General features: G+C 43.6%; 1 protein-coding gene and 1 long non-coding RNA gene across 4 annotated transcripts in view; one reads left to right on the top strand and one right to left on the bottom strand.

Moving 5' to 3' along the window:
- Positions 1–8,117, bottom strand: part of LOC106989708 (probable palmitoyltransferase ZDHHC11B) — a 99,502-nt gene extending 91,385 nt beyond the window's left edge. For all 3 annotated transcript variants that reach the window (XM_053213896.1, XM_053213895.1, XM_053213903.1), the window contains exon 1: positions 7,958–8,117. The gene's annotated coding sequence lies outside the window, so the exon portion shown is untranslated. The remainder of the gene's footprint in view (positions 1–7,957) is intronic.
- A 306-nt stretch (positions 8,118–8,423) lies between these two features.
- LOC113597191 (uncharacterized) overlaps positions 8,424–18,659 on the top strand; it is a 60,232-nt gene continuing 49,996 nt past the window's right edge. Inside the window, exon 1 of the long non-coding RNA XR_008294783.1 lies at positions 8,424–8,651. This is a non-coding gene — a long non-coding RNA (uncharacterized LOC113597191). The remainder of the gene's footprint in view (positions 8,652–18,659) is intronic.

The raw sequence follows: 18,659 nt of genomic DNA on the forward strand, positions 1-18,659 counted from the left end.
TTCCATGTGTATTTTTCTTTATTCCCTAAGAAGTTATAAAGGTATGAGGGCAAGTACTTTACTTTTTATTTCTCCAGAGCACTTTATAAAAGGCTTACACACATGAAATCTATTGGTTAAATATTTGCCTGAAAATGTTGGTGCACATTGATATGCAGGTTGCTATGGCTACCATCCTTACAAACCTCCCCCTGCTTCTTAATATTTAGAGGGCTAAGGTAAAGAGCACTGGGATCGACATAGTCAGGATGCAGTTTACTTTCTGACTTCCCAGCTTTTCTCTTTACTCTGAGGGAAAGGTGGTGTGCTGAAAAGGACACTTCCAGATTCTCTGGCCTGATTTCCTGATAGGTCCCTCAAACGGGAGGCACTGGTAGGAATTTAAAAGGCAAAAGTGAGGAAAAATCCTTCTGTTTTCAACTCTCAAAGTAGCAGAAAGTCAACTACCAAGAGGGTGTAGACTCCAGCATATGCAGGTACTCACAGCAGCAGGTGAGGAAGCTCCATTTCAGAAGCAGTGCCTCAGCTTAACTGGGAGTGCTCTCTAGGACAGAGGCAGGGGCAGCTCCCTGATTCCATGTCATATCTACTCATCCCTTTCCCTGCCCATCTATCGCTTTTGAAAACATTCCTCTGCCTTAAAAACCTCTCTTTGAGGGGACACAAAGGGCCGTTAAACCGATGAAAATCCATCAAGGAAATACAAATTAAAACCATAATGAAATACCTTTCAATAATCACCCAAGCCATTTAGAAAGTACAGAAATAGGGGCTCCTGACGGACTCAGTTGATAAAGCGTGAGACTCTTCATCTTAGGGTTCTGAGTCTGAGCCCCACATTGGGTGCAGAGATTAGTGAAAAGATATAATAAAATTTTAGAAAGTAATAAAAACAGAACATACAGAAAGGAAAGAGACAATACCAAGCGTTGATGAGGATGGACAACAACCAGAATTCTCAGACACAGCTTCTGGAGCTGTAAACTTGGCACAAACTCTTTAGGAGCCTAGCTGGCTGTTTCTACTGAAAGTGAACTTGGGCCAACTCTATGGTCCCAGAGCTCCATTTCTCTAGGTATATGCTCATCATAAATGTGTACAAATGTTTACCAAAAGACACAGAATAACATGTTCACAACATACTATTTGTGGTCGCTGAAACCTGGATAATTACTCAAATCTTCATTAACAACAGAAGGATACACTGGGGTATAGTCACATAATAGGGATACTTACAGCAATGATGATGGCTGTCTACAACTACATGCAACGATATGGATGAATTATACAAACAATGTTAAGTTAAAGTAGTCAGTCATGAAAGTACACATACTGTATTATCCCTTTTATATGAAATTACAGCAGACAAGACTAGCATATGCTATAAGAAGTTAAGACAATGTACTACCTTTTGGGGAAGCAGGAGACAGCCTAATGGGGTGCCAGGTGATCTGCTTCTTTATCTGGATGCAAGGGACAGGGATATTCACTTGGTAAAAATCATTGAGGTTCACTCCTACAATATGTGCACTTTTCTGTATGTATATGTGTGTATACACACACACACACTCACACACACATATACAGAGAGAGAGAGAGAGAGAGAGAGAGAGGGAACTTCAGTACAAACTTTAAAAAAGGTCCTGGTCTACTTCAGATCAGGGAATATCAGTGACTTTGTCACTGCATACCTAGGGTAATATACTGGAAAAAAATGAAACCAACTATTCTAAACATTTCTTTTAGCCATTAAAACAAACAAGCAAGCAAGCACTAAGCAAGTTTTCTTAGAGCACCTAACTGTAAAATAAAATAACTGAAAAACCTGCAGTAGTTTCTGTCTTCTTGACTTAATGCATATAGATATAGGTTTCCTTGCTTTCCAAGTTAACACATGTAATTCTTATGTTCTATTTCAAAATAACTTTTATCATTTCTGTAAAATAACTAAAAATTCCAGAACACACATAAACATTTCTGCCAGAGGCGCCTGGGTGGCTTAGTCGATTAAGTGTTGGACTTTGGCTTAGGTCATGATCTCATGGCTCATGAGTTCAAGCCTTGCATCGAGCTCTGTGCTGACAGCTCAGAGCCTGAAGTCAGCTTTAGATTCTGGGTCTCCCTCTCTCTTTGTCCCTCCCTCGCTTGTGCTCTCTCTCAAAAATAAACATTAAAAACAACTTCTGCCAAATCCCATGAAGTGTTTCAAACCAGTAAGATATGATTCAGGTTTTAAAAATATGTAACAAATACCACTGGCATTTTCACATATTTTAAATACCCAACTTTATCTTCCAGATCATATTTAAACATTTTCATTCATAATCATTATTTTCATAAAATTTCTTGAGTCTTTAACCAGAATAAAACTTCCCTACTGCTAGACAAGGAAAGGAGTTATGAAATAAAAAACCTGAAGGGAGATACTTTGTTTTTTCTTTCATTATTAAATACAATTCAGTGGCTCACACTATTTAATGGAATTTCTTTTAAAACATACAGAAGTGAAAGGGAGGAGAAGATGGTGGCGTAGGAGGATGCTGGGCTCACCTTGTCCTGCTGATCGCTTGGATTCCACCCACACCTGCCTAAACAATCCACAAAACCGCCAGAAGACGAGCAGAACGGACTCTCCGGAGCCAAGCATAGACAAGAGGCCCACGGAAGAGGGTAGGAAGGGCGGAGAGGCGGTGTGCGCTACACGGACTGGTGGGATGGAGCTGGGGCGGTGGAGGGGCAGCCCGCCCAGTAAGGCAGAGCCCCTGCATCTGGCTTGCAAAAGTGGAGGGGACAGACTGCGTGAGTTCTGACAGCCAGCGGGACTTAATATCTGGAATGTTAAAAGTCAACAATTCTACCCTCGGAGATCAGGGAGGGCAAGAGGACACCGGGAGAGTTGATGAGCCCTGAAGACAGAGCTCAGCCTGGCGGGGAACAAAGGTGCTGGCCAGCGCCATCTCCCTCTCCCATCCCCCCGCCGAAATCCCAAAGGGAAACAGTTCCCCTCACCGAACTTCCTTGCACCACGCAAACACCCAACACTGTGCTTCTGTGGATCCACCCCTCCGATGGGTCTGCTACCTCCCTCCAGGTGCTGCAGTGCCCGTCCCGCAGGGGACCACTTACAGCAAAGCAAGCTAAGCCTACCCCGCCCACCCCTGTGCACGTTGCAGATCCACCCTGCCTAATACGCCAGATCCCATCAAAGCAGCACAAACCTGGCAGTGTGCAAGTAGCCCAGAGAGGGCCCACACCAGTTCACAATGAGTCCTGCCTCTGGAAGAGGGGAACATAAGGTGCACACCAGTCTGACTCTGGCCCAAGCGGTGGACTGGGGACAGACATTGGGTCTGACTGCGGCCCTGCCCACCAACACAAGTTACTCCAGACAACACAGGGAAAGTGTCCTGCAGTGGGGCGCCACCCCAGGGACTATCCAAAATGATGAAACATAAGAATTCTCCTCAAAAGAAACTCCAGGAAGTAGCGACAGCTAACGAATTGATAAAACATGATTTAAGCAATAAAACAGAACAAGGATTTAGAATAATAGTCATAAAATTAATCCCTGGGCTTGAAAAGAGCATAGAGGACAGTAAAGAATCTATTACTACAGAGATCAAGGGACTAAGAAATAGTCATGAGGAGCTAAAAAATGCTATCAATGAGGTGTAAAATAAAATGCAGGTGGCAATAGCACAGATTGAAGAGGCAGAGGAGAGAATAGGTGAATTAGAAGATAAAATTATGGAAAAAGAGGAAGCTGAGAAAAAGAGAGAGAAAAAAATCCAGAAGTATGAGGGGAGAATTAGAGAACTAAGTGAGGCAATCAAACAGAACAATATCCGTGTAACAGGAATTTCAGAAGAGGAAGAGAGAGAGAAAGAATTAGAAGATAAAATTATGGAAAAAGAGGACGCTGAGAAAAAGAGAGAGAAAAAAATCCAGGAGTATGAGGGGAGAATTAGAGAACTAAGTGAGGCAATCAAACAGAACAATATCCGTATAACAGGAATTTCAGAAGAGGAAGAGAGAGAGAAAGGGGCTGAAGGTGTACTTGAACAAATCATAGCTGCGAACTTTCCTGATGTGGGGAAGGAAAAGGCATTGAAATCCAAGAGGCACAGAGACTCAATTCAGATGTAACTTCAATTGATCTTCTGCACTACATATCATAGTGAAACTGGCAAGTACAAGGATAGGGAGAAAATTCTGAAAGCAGCTAGGGATAAACATGCTCCAACATATAAAGGGAGACTGATAAGACTGATGACAGATCTATCTACTGAAACCTGGCAGGCCAGAAAGGAATGGCAGGAAATCTTCAATGTAACGAACAGAAAAAATATGCAGCCAAGAATCCTTTCTCCAGCAAGTCTCTCATTCAGAATAGAAGGACAGATAAAGGTCTTCCCAAACAAAAACTGAAGGAATTCATCACCACTAAACCAGCCCTACAAGAGATCCTAAGGGGATTCTGTGAGTAAAATGTTGCAAGGACCACAAAGTACCAGAGACATCACTACAAGCATGAAAACTACAGACATCACAATGAATCTAAACCCGTATCTTTCAATAACAACACTGAATATAAATGGACTAAATGCTCCAACCAACATAGGGTATCAGAATGGATTAAAAAAAGAAAAAAACACAAGACCCATCTGTTTGCTGTCTACAAGAGACTCATTTTAGACCTGAGGACACCTTCAGATTGAAAGTGAGGGGATGGAGAACTAGCTATCATGCTACTGGAAGTCAAAAGAAAGCTGGAGTAGCCATACATATATCAGACAAACTACACTTTAAATTAAAGGGGGTAACAAGAGATGAAGAAGGGCATTATATAATAATTACAGGGTCTATCCATCAGGAAGAGCTAACAATTATAAGTGTCTATGCACCAAATTTGGAAGCCCCCAAATATATAAAACAATTAATCACAAACATATGCAACCTCATTGATAAGAATGTAGTAATTGCAGGGGACTTTAATACCCCACTTACAACAATGGATAGGTCATCTAGACACAGGATCAATAAAGAAACAAGGGCCCTGAATGATACATTGGATCAGATGGACTTGACAGATATATTTAGAACTCTGCATCCCAAAGCAACAGAATACACTTTCTTCTCGAGCGTACACAGAACATTCTCCAAGATAGATTACATACTGGGTCACCAAACAGACTTTAATCAGTACACAAGAATTGAGATCACACCATGCACACTTTTAGACCACAATGCTATGAAACGTGAAATCAACCACAGGAAAAAGTCTGGAAAACCTTAAAGGCACGGAGGTTAAAGAACACCCTACTAAAGAATGAATGGATCAACCAGGCAATTAGAGAAGAAGTTAAAAAATACATGGAAATAAATGAAAACGAAAATACAGCAATCCAAACGCTTTGGGATGCAGCGAAGACAGTCCTGAGAGGAAAATACATGTCAATCCAGGCCTATCTCAAGAAACAAGAAAAATCCCAAATACAAAATCTAACAGCACACCTAACGGAAATAGAAGCAGAACAGCAAAGACACCCGAAACCCAGCAGAAGAAGAGAAATAGTAAAGATCAGAGCAGAAATAAACACTATAGAACCAAAAAAATCCTGTAGAGCAGATCAACGAAACCAAGAGTTGGTTTTTTGAAAAAACAAACAAGATTGATAAACCTCTAGCCAGGCTTCTCAAAAAGAAAAGGGAGATGACCCAAATAGATAAAATCGTGAATGAAAATGGAACGATTACAACCAATCCCTCAGAAGTACAAACAATTAGCAGGGAATGCTATGAAAAATTATATGCCAACACACTGGACAACCTGGAAAGAAATGGACAAATTTCTCAGCACCCACACACTTCCAAAACTCAAACAGCAAGAAAAGGAAAACTTGAACAGACCCATAACCAGCGAAGAAATGGAATCAGTTATCAAACATCTCCCAACAAGTAAGAGTCCAGGACCAGATGGCTTCCCTGGGGAATTCTACCAGACATTTAAAGCAGAGATAATACCTATCCTTCTCAAGCTGTTCCAAAAAATAGAAAGGGAAGGAAAACTTCCAGACTCATTCTATGAAGCCAGCATTTCTTTGATTCCTAAACCAGACAGGCTCCCAGCAAAAACAGACAACTACAGGCCAATATCCCTGATGAATATGGATGCAAAACTTCTCAATAAGATACTAGCAAATCGAATTCAACAGCACATAAAGTGAATTTTCCCCATGATCAAGTGGGACTCATTCCTGGGCTAGAGGGCTCGTTCAACATTCGCAAATCAATCAATGTGATACATCACCTTAATAAAAGAAAAGATAAGAACCATATGATCCTGTCAATCCATGCAGAAAAAGCATATGACAAAATTCAGCATGCTTTCATAATAAAAACCCTCAAGACAGTTGGGGTAGAAGGAACATAGTTAAACATCCTAAAAGCCATTTATGAAAAGCCCACAGCCAATATCATCCTCAGTGGGAAAAAACTGAGAGCTTTCCCCCTGAGATTAGGAACATGACAGGGATGTCCACTCTCACTGCTGTTGTTTAACATAGTATTGGAAGTTCTAGCATCAGCAGTCAGACACCAAAAGGAAATCAAAGGCATCCCAATTGGCAAAGATGAAGTCAAGCTTTCCCTTTTTGCAGATGACATGATGTTATACGTGGAAAACCCGACAGACTCCACCAAAAGTCTGCTAGAACTGATACATGAATTCAGCAAAGTCGCAGGATACAAAACCAATGTATAAAAATCAATTGCATTCTTGTACACTAATAATGAGGCAACAGAAAGACAAATGAAGAAACTGATCCCATTCACAGTTGCACCTAGAAGCATAAAATACCTAGGAATAAACCTAACCAAACACGTAAAAGATCTGTATGCTGAAAAGTATAGAAAGCTTATGAAGGAAATTGAAGAAGATATAAAGAAAAGGAAAAACATTCCATGCTCATGGATTGGAAGAATAAATATTGTTAAAAAATTTTTAAAGTAAACTCAACACCCGATGTGGGGCTTGAACCCATGAACCCAAAATCAAGATCGCATGATCTGCTAGATGAGCCAGCCTGGTGCCCCCATGACACTGACTTTGTATTCGGCTATGAATTAGCGATTTCTTGGCAATATGAATTAGTCACCTGTGGGTCTTTAACCTTCAACTCTGTGGCAACAATAGACACACACTGCACGTTTCTGCTCAGAAAAGGATCATCGAACTCGGTCCACATGTAGTCACCAAACAAAATGTTATGTCTGTTGATCAGCTTGCTAACGCTCAGCTTAGTATGTTCTTTTTTGGCAGGGCTGGGGACACAAGACACAGAGGTCAGGATGGTGACAAGTGCCTTCTACAAAGTCAGACCTTTCAGAGCACAGCCGTGGGCTCGCCTGGGGGTCAGCCCCAAGCCAAGCCCTGCTCTCCATACGCCAAGAGGCCACAGCAACAGCTCCTGCCACCCGCGGCTGCCCCAACGGAAGATCAGCCCGGACACACAGGCCTGGGGCGCGCCGCGAGCTCTCGCAGCCGTGGGGTTGCAGCTCGAGTCCGCATTTTAACCAAAGCCCGAGGCCTCTGATTCACGTGGGAAAACTCTGACACTTTCCGACTGGCCTTCAAGGCTTCCAGGACGCTGACCGGTTCTGGACCATACCTGCCTCCGCCCCGCCTCCCACACTGCCCCAGCCGGCCTCCCCCTCGGCCTCGCCCTCTGTGGCAGGCAGGCCCGGGAGGGTCCACCGTCCCGGGCGCCTGCCCCACACAAGCCACACCCAGACCCCTCTGGACCACGGGGGTTCGCCTGGGGTCCTGAGACGTCAGGTGGTGGGCAGCTAGGGTGACCGAACAGCCCGACAAACGCCAGCTCTGAGGATAACTTGCACACACGCCCCTTCATCCCAGGGCCGTCAGGCTCCGCTTGGGTGCGACGCCCAGGCTCACCTGTGCTCCTCTGGTGCACCTCCAAGTGGACATTCGGCGCCTCAGCAACGCAGGGCGGCGCTTGCTTAAGGTCGCCCACGGCCTCATCCACGGCGCCGCCTGGAGCAGTGGGGACCTGGCCGGAGCGTGGCCGCCTCGCCACCTGGCGCCGCTGCGTCGCCCCGCGCCTCCGCAGCTGCCTTGCCGCCGCCTCGCGCCGCTGCCTCGCCTCCCGTGGCCGCCTGGCCAACGTCTCCGCCTCGAGCAGCCCTTGCCTCGCGCCGCCGCAGACGCCACCGACGCCGACGCCGCGGCTCCCTCGCGCCGCCCGCCTCGCAACGCCCCTGAAGCCGCCGACGCCGCCGACGCCGCCAACGCCGCCGCCGCCTCGCGCCACCCCCGCCTCGAGCAGCCTTTGCCTCGCGCAGCCGCCTCGCCACCGCCGCCGCCTTGCGCCACCTCGCGCCGCCTCGCGCTGGCATCTGCCTCCCGCTGCCTCACACCGCCCCCACCTGGAGCAGCCGCTGACGCCGCCAACTCCACAGGCTCGCGCCGCAAGTGAAACAGGATGATGTGATAGGGCTGGAGAGGAGGTGCAATTTTGACTTAGATTAGAGCATCAGGGAAGATCTCAATGGAATTACAATATCTGAACTGGAACTTAAATGATGGGACACCTGCAGATTTGTGAAAAGTCTGGGAGCCAGTGGCGACGGTATTGGTTGATTTTATGTGTTAACTGAGCTATAGAATGCAAACAGCGGGGAAAACATTATATCTGGGTGGTCAGTGAGGGTATTTCTGGAAGAGATTAGCATTTCATTCAGTAGACTGAATAAAGACCTGTGCCCTCACCAACGTGAGTAGACCTCATCCAATCTGTTGAGGGCCTGAATAGAGCCAAAAGACAAAGGAAGGGCAAATTCACTCTTTCTCTTGAGCTTGGATAGTCATCTTTTCCTGTGTTCAAATATCAGAGCCCCTGGTACAAGGGCCTTTGGACATGGATTGAATTTATACCAATTTGTGGAGGGAGGATTACGGGACTTTTAGATCTCTGCAACTGCATGAGTCAATTCCTATAGTAAATCTCCCTCCCTTCCTTATCTTTCTAATCTGTGTGTCTACATCCTATTGGTTCTCTTTTTCTAGAGAACCCTGGCTAATACAGGGATGATGTCAAGTAGAACAGCCTTACCAATCATTTACTACCTCCGTGTGTGTGTGTGTGTGTGTGTGTCTAAATTCCAATCTCCTAGAAAGCTTGATGCTACCCAAACATGAATAGGGTTCATACCTTAACACTTATTCCCCTTTGCCTTCCTCTACTTCTTTTCAGAAAAAAAAGACAAAAATCAATAACAACAAAAGGAAAACAACTTCTCTTTTAAGATCCAAGTTAGTTAACTACTTGGCTTTTCTCACCTTACAAAAAGTCACTTTCCCTTCTGTCTTTTCAGAATGTTTTACCACATCATATCGTGTTGTTGGTATTTGTGTGTTCTTTTGTTGTTGTTGTTTAATTTTATCACTAAGTGGTAATACATTTGTTTTTCTGTTTTTTATTTTTGTGGGTGTTTGTTTTGTTTTGAGGGGGGGTGCTTGTGCCCACCTCAGTTTTTGGCACATAATAAACTAAAAACAAACTAACAAAAGTGTTTCTTTAATGTAGTTTTGAATCCAAAACCCATTTTCTTTTAGTGTTAAGAGATTGCTGTTTGACAGTAAACATTTGACCATATGTTGTTTTTGGGTCTTTATCAGCCCACCAGAGTGACATGATGGGGAAAAAAACCCTGATAATTCACCCGGGACAATTTTAGAACTTGAAAGAAAGAAAGTTTAATGGATTGACTATATTTTTTAGTCAGTGATGAAAAACAACCCCTGAATGAGAGGATTGATATTTGTTGTAGGAGATTTGCAGCTTTTCTAACACATTCTACCAACTAATCCCCTCCTGTTAAGTGGAAATGTGTTTTCAGTGTCCTGTTCTCTGAAGAACTACTCCGAGTCATTCTTTGGTAATTATAGGTTAGCTTGTCTATTAAGAACTGTGAACTAAAAATAACAAGTTGTGATAAAGCCTTACGTGTGCATTCTCATACAAGAAAAAAAAAAAAACAGGGGAGGAAACATACTTTCTTCCCTTTGTTTTCATAAAACTCTTGCATCCTAGTTTTTCTCCTGTCTCTCTTCATCTGATTTTTAATTTTTAAAATGTATTTTGTTTAACTGCTTTGGGTTCTCTTCTTATGTAACTATGGTTCTCACCTCAAGTTCAAAGTTTATTTGATTATTTTCTCTCTAAATTATTGCTACTGAATGCTGTATGGTTATTTTCGTTTACAAATCAGAGGAGTGATGACAGGAACAACTGAGTTGTTTCTAAAGAAACAGTTCAGAGTTTCTAAAGAAATCCCCATAATTGTCAATTGATAATACTTGTATTTTTGTGAATCTACTGTCTGCACAATAATGTTTTGAAAATATCTGTCTGGATTTTAATTTTTTTTAATGTTTATTTTTTTTGAGAGAGAGAGGGACAGAGTGTGAGTGGGGGAGGGGCAGTGAAAGAAGGAGACACAGAATCCAAAGCAGGCTCCAGGCTGTGATCTGTCAGTACAAAGCCTGATGTGGGGTTGAACCCAGGAACCGCGAGATTATGACCTGAGCTGAAGTCAGACACTTAACGGACTGAGCCGCCCAGACATCCCTGGATTTTAATTTTTTATGTCATCCACCTCATTGACAAACTAAGGTTAGTTTCCTGACTGCTCTGTAATGATGTAGTGCTGATACTTCATCCTTGTGATCACTTTTTATTTCCTTTAACGTCACCCTTTTATAAAAGTGTTGTTTATCAATCCTCAAATTTCGAATTCTACTTTTTGAGACATTTTCTCAGCCTTCATCAGTATCTACATTCTTCCCATTTGTACCATTAGGGGAGTTGACCACATACAGTTATTATCATATCTCATTGTATGTTGTTAGAGATTTTAAAATATTCGTAAATAATAATGGACATTTGTCAAAAGAAGTAGCCATTCTAACTTGAAATTCTTATTACCTCTAATGCATTGTATATAACAGGTTATACAATAAAGCTTTGTGGCAAATTGATTTTCAGGAGAAAATAGTTTCACGAAATAATGTGGTAGACCAAAATACAAATGAAGAAGATGACTTTTCACATGTTCTGATAAAATATAAATGTTCTCATATTAAACTCCTTTAGTCTTACACTTTGGCATTATAGAGTCCCTGAGTTCCAATAGTCCCACTAAAGCCTGCTTGAAGTAGATAGGTTGTACACAAAGGTAAAGTTTAAATGAATTAATCTTGGATTAAGAATTGTATTCAAAACATGAATTCAGTGCAAACCGCGAAGACTGAAGAGCTACTCTTTGAGAGGTTGTTAATACACAATGAAGATGGTAGCATCATTCTTGTTGAGTTGATGACCTTCTTAATTACGTGTTGACACATGTATTCAACTGAAGTTAATAATTTGTTGAATTACTGATCAGCCTAGAAATTCTTATTTCAGCTAACAGACTTATGTTGAATGCCACAATTGAAAAGACTGAGAAGCAAAAATGTATGGTGTCCATTACCTCTGTCAGTCAATGGGTTTTCTTATGACTCAACATAATCATTGAGTGTATCTTAACTGCAAGGCTCTGGTGCACACGTATCATATGGTATTTAAATAAAAACAAAATACTTGTGACTTTGAGGTGGAGAAAATGCTTAATGTAGTTCATAGAAAGTAACTCAGTATCGAGGTTTTTTTGACTCTTAGTTGGATCTGCATTTTCTGGTGAAAAGGTTCTTTCAGTTAAGAGGTGTGACTTAGATAATGTCATAAAACTGAAGCAACTGAAGAACGTGTTGCCATGTAATCAGAGAACTGAGAAGATGGGGGCTTGAAGTGGAGAGATAGTACCTTAGCACATTCGCAGCAATCTAATTAAGAACAAAAACGTCCTAGGTGATGATAAGTGAGACAGAAATGTGTTTGAAAGCATTAGAAAAGTGTAAAAACCAATACTACTCTCCCTAAAAATCAATTTTTGACAAATACATGCAAACAGGCATTTATGCAATTAATAACAAAGACCAAATACATAAAAGTGACATCTCAACACACACTGGCCTAAATTATGATTGTAATACCCAGAGCAATATAGCATATAGCATAAAGCAGGTGATATAGAGAGAAAATTTGGCCTGATAGTCTGAAAACAATCCTTAGAAAGACCAGTTTGAAGATTTCCAATGCTTAAGGTACTGAGAAATCATATCAGAAACCCACTTTGGGGCTCCTGGGTGGCTCAGCTGACTGATCGTCAGACTCTTGATTTGGCTCAGTTTATGATCCCAGGTTGGTGGGACTGAGCCCCGCATCAGGCTCCATGATGAATGTGGAGGCTGCCTGAGATTCTTTCTCTCTCCAACTGCCCCTCTCCCCAACTTGTGTTCTCTCTCAAAGAAAAAAGAAAAAAAAAAACAAATCTTTTTATCATGACAATAAATATAGTTATGCTTTAAGTAAATAACCCCATAAATGTTCTGTTATTGCTAAACGATGAGCAATTATCTAATCAATTAGCAGTTATGATAAAATTCATTCATAAAAAATCCATCTAATAATTGAATAAGAAAGATATTTGGACAGTGTGAACCATCCTTGTCTCTGTTACTATTAAAGCTAAGTTGAAAAGGTCAGGTTGGAATCATCCCTAACGGTATACCAGGGTGGCTCAGTCATTTCAGCATCCAACTCTTGATTTTGGCTCAAGTCATGATCTCACGGTTCGTGGGATCAAGCCCCAAGTCAGACTCCGTGCTGCTGTCAGCATGTGCTGCTATCAGCACAGAGTCCGCTTGGGTCTCTCTATTCCCTCTCTCTCTGCCCCTGCCCCACTCAAGCTCTTTGTCTCTCTTTCAATAAATAAATAAACTTAAAAGAAAAAGAAGTATCCCTAACAGCTTTGCTTCAGCAAGGCTTGTTTCTGTCCCTGCTCATTATATTTAAACTTAAACCTATGGAGAATATATGCTGGTGTGAAAATATTTAAAGAAGGAGGCCACTAGACAGGGGTGGCTCTAACGCCTCATTAACCAAACCAAACACTAAGCCAGAGTCCGTGCATTTGAATCCAAGAAAATGAACCCTGAGGACAGCCAGTCACAAACAGCCACCTAGGCTTTCCCAAATCAGCCAACTGCTTAAGCTATAACCAAATAATTGGTTTGCTTCTTTTTCTCCTCTGTAACAACTTTGCCCCTAGCTTCTGTGGGTGGAATGCTTCCAACTAGCTCCAGGGTCATTTCCTCCAGGAAACCTTCCATGATGTCCACCAAAGGCATCCCTCTTTGATGCTTCAATATTTTTCTGAGCATGATTGTAACACTGCTTTTACTACATTGCTTGGAAATTATAAATTGTATTTGTGTGTGTTCATCTTTTCTTCCCAACGTGTTTGTAAACATCAAAAGCATGGGAGTTTTGGTATGAAATTACTTAAGACCACATAGCACCATTTCAGCCTTCCTTAGCGCTACTGCTATCTGACTGTGTGACTTAAACTCTCTGAATCTCAATTTCATCTTCTGTACAGGATGATGATGTTAATAGTAATTTTACAATGTTACTTTGAGATGTAAATGAGTTGGCCCATGTGAGAAATGTGATTATACCTTGAATATCTCTCTTTCCATACTGTATCTAACTCAGTGACAGGCACATGGAAGGCATCATTTTAATAAATGTTTACAGAGGGAGTGGGTGAATCTTATAGGGAATATTTTGTGAGAAGGAAGGCACCCTGGCTCTATGGTGGGTGGGAAGTGGCTATCTGTGGAGATAAGAAACCTCAGGAAATCCCTGGGGAAGGCAGACCTCCTGGGTACACTCTGAATGATAGCATGGGAAAACCGACTCCCAGGAGACCATGAGGGGGACGTTTCTATCCCAGTCCTCATGCTGTGCTAGTCATATCAGAAGGAAGTCTCTGAGGACTCCAGCAGGTGTGAAGTCTATCCTCCTTCCTTCCCAGCTTCCTGAGGAGAAGCTGACATACAGAACTGAACCTGGACTTTGTTGTTGTTGTTAAGTTTATTTATTTATTTTGAGAGAGAAAGAGAGAGGATCCCAAACAGGCTCCATGCTGTCAACTCAGAGCCCAACCTGGTGCTTGATCTCTTGAACCGTGAGATCATGCATGACCTGAGCTGAAATCAAGAGTCAGACGCTTCACTGACTGAACCATCCAGGTATCCTGAACCTGGTCTTTTTAAGTCCTGAATGTTTCTAGGCATTTTATTTCTTCTGCCCAGTTGTAATTTGTCTTTCAATGCTGTGGGAAAAAACTTTCTGAGTGTTCTCTATATATGCTTTCCAATATAGGGTAGCTATTGAGCAGTTAAAATGTGGCTAGTCTGACTAAATAACTGGTATTTAAATTCACTTAAGATTTAAATTGTACAGGGCAAGTGTATATAGCAAATAAAAGGTTCTCATCACATGGTAATTTGAAATGTCAACAAACACATTTGTATAGAATTGCACTGTTCAAATATTTTTTTTTTCTGTCTCAAATCTACTCTCTACACAGCGACCAGAGGAGCTGACCAGGTCCCTGACCTGCTTAAAAATTCCTCAGTGGGTTTCTATCATTTTCAGGATCAGGTCCCCTGCTATTTGAGTTCTCCAGAATCTGTACTTACCTATTGATGCAGCCACTCCTGTCCTTGCTGTCCACCCCAGACACACTATCCTTTGCTTTGTCCATGCTGTTCCCATTGCCCCAACCACCTTTTCCCCTTGTCCCACTGTTTTCTTTGCCAAGCTTATTCCTACCTGCCCTTGAAGAGTTAGATCAAACACTCTCCGCCAGGAAGTTTCCTCTAAATATCCCTTAGCCTATCCTCTCTACCCCAGGCTGGGTTGTATGCCTCCCTCTGGGCTCCCACAGCCTCCCATGGTTGCTCTAATCAGAACATTGATCATGCTAGGTTATAATTATGGATTAATTCTCCTTTCTTTTTTGGATTGCGAGCTTCTAGAAACCACGGACAGTGGTATATTCATTTCTTTCTTTATCTTCAGTGTGAAAAGTAATAAAAGGAAACCTCATTTAGAAAGGAGTCAGGAGGTGGGCAGAGGGCAGAGGGCAGAGGGAGCTGTCAAGTTGAGTACTCCTTGTTTCCTACAGACCTACTGGAAGTGAGGAAAAGTGAGAAACAGTCACAACACACTCAATGAAAACCTGTCACAACATACTCAATGAAAATCTGGTATACTTTAAACTCCTAGTTTCGTCCAATAGACTTTATAACAGCATTTCCAACTTTCCCCCTTTTCTCTATGAGAGAGCATCTCTCTCCTTTCCAGGAGGCCTTGTCTGTGGTTTTGCCACAGTTTGCTTGTCTCAGGTTGCAATTCTCTATTCCCAGAGAAACCTGTTTTTATTGGTAAAACAGCTGGCAGTTTTATCTGTTTTTTCAGAAAAATGTTTAATGTTTATTTGTGAGTGTGTGTGTGTGAGAGGGAGAGAGAGAAAGAGAGAGAATGAACGGGGTGGGGGTTGGGGGGCAGAGAGAGGGAGACGCAGAATCTGAAGCAGGATCCAGACTCTGAGCTGTCAGCACAGAGCTCTAAGGGAAGCAGGGCTCCAGATCATGACCTGAGCTGAAGTCAGAGGCTTAACCCACTGAGCCCCTCGGCACCCCTGTCATTTTTATTTTTTAAGTTTAACACTAGCACCTGCACAGAGCCTACTCAGGAATGGAATCAAGGTATGTTTATGTTAATTGTTCGAAAACATGCCAGGTTCCTTATTTACCATAATTATAGTTATAAAATGCATTTTAACCTGTCTCATTTGTGACTTACTGCACTCTTTGTGGTAGGCAGCACTGTTGTTTGGGTTTGTTGGAAAAGGAATCTGAGGCTCAATGTCTCTTTAAGTGATTTGCCCAAGAGTTTGAGTAGAACCTTGGTTCTCAAAGGCCTTTTTTTCCATTTTGTTATACTTCATGAAGCTCCTTTGTCCTCTTCAGCCTTCAGTGACCCCTCCCACACTGAAATTCCTATAGCCCCCACAGCCTTTAGCAGTCATTAGGATTGATGTGTAAAAGCTTGTGTATATTCATCTTGATAGTTGTAGTGACAAGGCTTGTGTATTTTTAAACTACTCAGCTATGGAAGGCTATTTCTGATGAGTTCTTTCATGTAACTTTTTGTAGAGGTTCTTCTGGTGCCCAAACTGTTATGCCCAGAATTCGTGATCCCCAAAGACCGCCAGGGAGCCGAGTCCAATGTAAAAGCAAAAGAGCCTTTATTCGAGGTAGCTCGAGCTCAATCCCCTACCTGCACCTACGCAGCGGTGAGATACCGGGGAGAGAGAGCGAGTTTCAAAAGCACAAAGGTTTTATTGGGGCCTAGGGGCAGTTGGTGAGGTAATGGCTGTGGCCTCAGCCGATTGGCTTGGGAAGGGTCGGAGTCCTGTTAGGCAGGTGAGCGGGAGGTTACTCAAGGGGAGGAGGCGTGGTCAAGGTGAAGGACACAGAACAAGATGGAGTTGGCTGGCGTAGGCCCGCCCTTTCATTCCCCCCTTGTCATGTAGCTTACGGACCCAATCATGGGACCGGCTGCATTTATGGTGACAAGGGGAACAGAGTTTGCAAGTTTACACAAAGTTCTGGGAACCAAGTGTCCCTGGGTTGGCTCTGGGAGGTCTGATTAAGTATTGTCCCTGAGCTGGTGTCTGTGATCTGCCAGGTGATGTTTTGGGGGGCGTGGGGACTCCCAGCAGCATGAGCAATGACAAGCAGAGTTAACAGAGTTACCAATATTAGGTGGGTTGAATGCGCTGTAGCTTGAGCTTGAGTGGGTTGTGTTGGTCCTGATTGATGGCTCATCACGTGACGAAGTCCTTCCGGATCGAGGAGGGGTCCGCTGGCCGAACATGGGTGTGATGGACCCAGGTCGCAATGCCTTCTACTTTGAGAGCGGTGGGTGTTGTCAGCACCACGATGTAGGGTCCCTTCCAGTGCGGCTCGAGGGTCTCTCGGTGGTGCCTCTTAACGTAGACCCAGTCTCCTGGCCTGTACTGGTGAGGTGTCAGGGTTGGGCCGGCCTCGTAGATGGCACAGAGGCGCAGCCAAATGTCCTCATGCACCTTCTGGAGGCCTCTCAAGGAAAGAAAAAGTTCTTGATCTTTAAACTCAGTAAGAAGTTCAGCTCGAAGGTTGGGAATAACAGGGGGTGGCCTGCCAAACATGATCTCGTAGGGAGTAAAACCCAGAGTGTAAGGAGTGTTTCTAACCCGGTAAAGGGCATACGGTAGGAGAGTCACCCAGTCCCCGCCAGTCTCCATGGTTAATTTGGTAAGGGTTTCTTTTAGGGTTCTATTCATTCTTTCTACTTGTCCTGAGCTCTGGGGCCTATAAGCACAATGTAATTTCCAGTTTGCCCCCACCGCCTTGGCTACTGCCTGTGTTACCTGCGAGATAAAAGCTGGTCCATTGTCTGATCCTACCATGGCAGGAAAACCATACCTGGGTGAGATGTCTTCTAGTAGCCTCTTAGCCACTGTCTGAGCCGTTTCATGCTTGGTTGGGTATGTCTCCACCCAGCCAGAGAAGGTGTCTGTAAATACTAAAAGATATTTATAACCATACTTTCCTGGTTTGACTTCAGTGAAGTCGACTTCCCATTGTGCTCCCGGTCTGGTGCCTCTGAGCCTGGTTCCTTTTTTATTTGATGTGGCTCTCGCATTGGTGAGTTGGCAGGTCTTGTAGGCAGATACAACTTGCTCTATTTTGGTGTCCTGTTGGTGAATCTTGATTCTGGCATGTCGGATTAAGTCTTTTAATTTTCAGGCCCCCATGTGAGTAGACCGATGCACATGCTCTAATATTGAGACTCTGAGCCGGTCTGGCAGCAAGAGCTCCTTGTTAGGTGTATACTACCATCCCTTTATCTCCTGGGCCATGGGGAGTTTCTTGATCCGCTGTAACTCCTCCTGGGAGTATTTGGGCTGGGCTGGTAAAACTGGGTCTCCCAAGTCTGGTAGTTGTTAAGCCATTTTCTAGCTCCCAGCATCAGCGCCTTGGTGAGGGCTATGAGCTCTGCTCACTGGGCTGACGTTCCGGAGGGTAGAGCCTCCACCCATACAGTGTCCGTTTCGGTGACCACCGCTGCACCTGCATACCTGTGTCCGTCTCACACAAAGCTGCTGTCATCAGCGAACCAAGTATCCTCGGCATCGGGGAGGGGCCAGTTGGTCAGGTCTGTCTGGAATCCATGTACTTGTTCCAGGATTCCTGCAGTCATGTAGTGGAGCACCTAGGTCAGGGTCGGGCAGCAGGGTTGCAGGATTGAGGGCTGCACTGGGGTGGACCCTCACTCATGGAGGGTTGAGTAGGAGGCTCTGGTAATGAGTCATATGTGTGTTGCTCATCCATCTATCAGGAGGCTGTTTCAGGACCCCTTCAATGGCATGTGGGGTTGTGATCCAGATCTCCTGTCCTAGGGTCAGTTTGCGTCCTTGACTAGGAGTGCTGTTGTTGCAATAATTCTTAGGCATGGCGGCCAGCCAGCAGCCACTGGGTGTAGTTTCTTGGACAGGTAAGCCACTGAGCGGTTCCAGGGGCCTAAGGCTTGAGTTAGAACCCCTTTTGCTATTCCCTTATGTTCGTCTACAAA

Source organism: Acinonyx jubatus, unplaced genomic scaffold (assembly GCF_027475565.1).
Source record: "Acinonyx jubatus isolate Ajub_Pintada_27869175 unplaced genomic scaffold, VMU_Ajub_asm_v1.0 scaffold_20, whole genome shotgun sequence".
NCBI classification, from domain to species: domain Eukaryota; kingdom Metazoa; phylum Chordata; class Mammalia; order Carnivora; family Felidae; genus Acinonyx; species Acinonyx jubatus.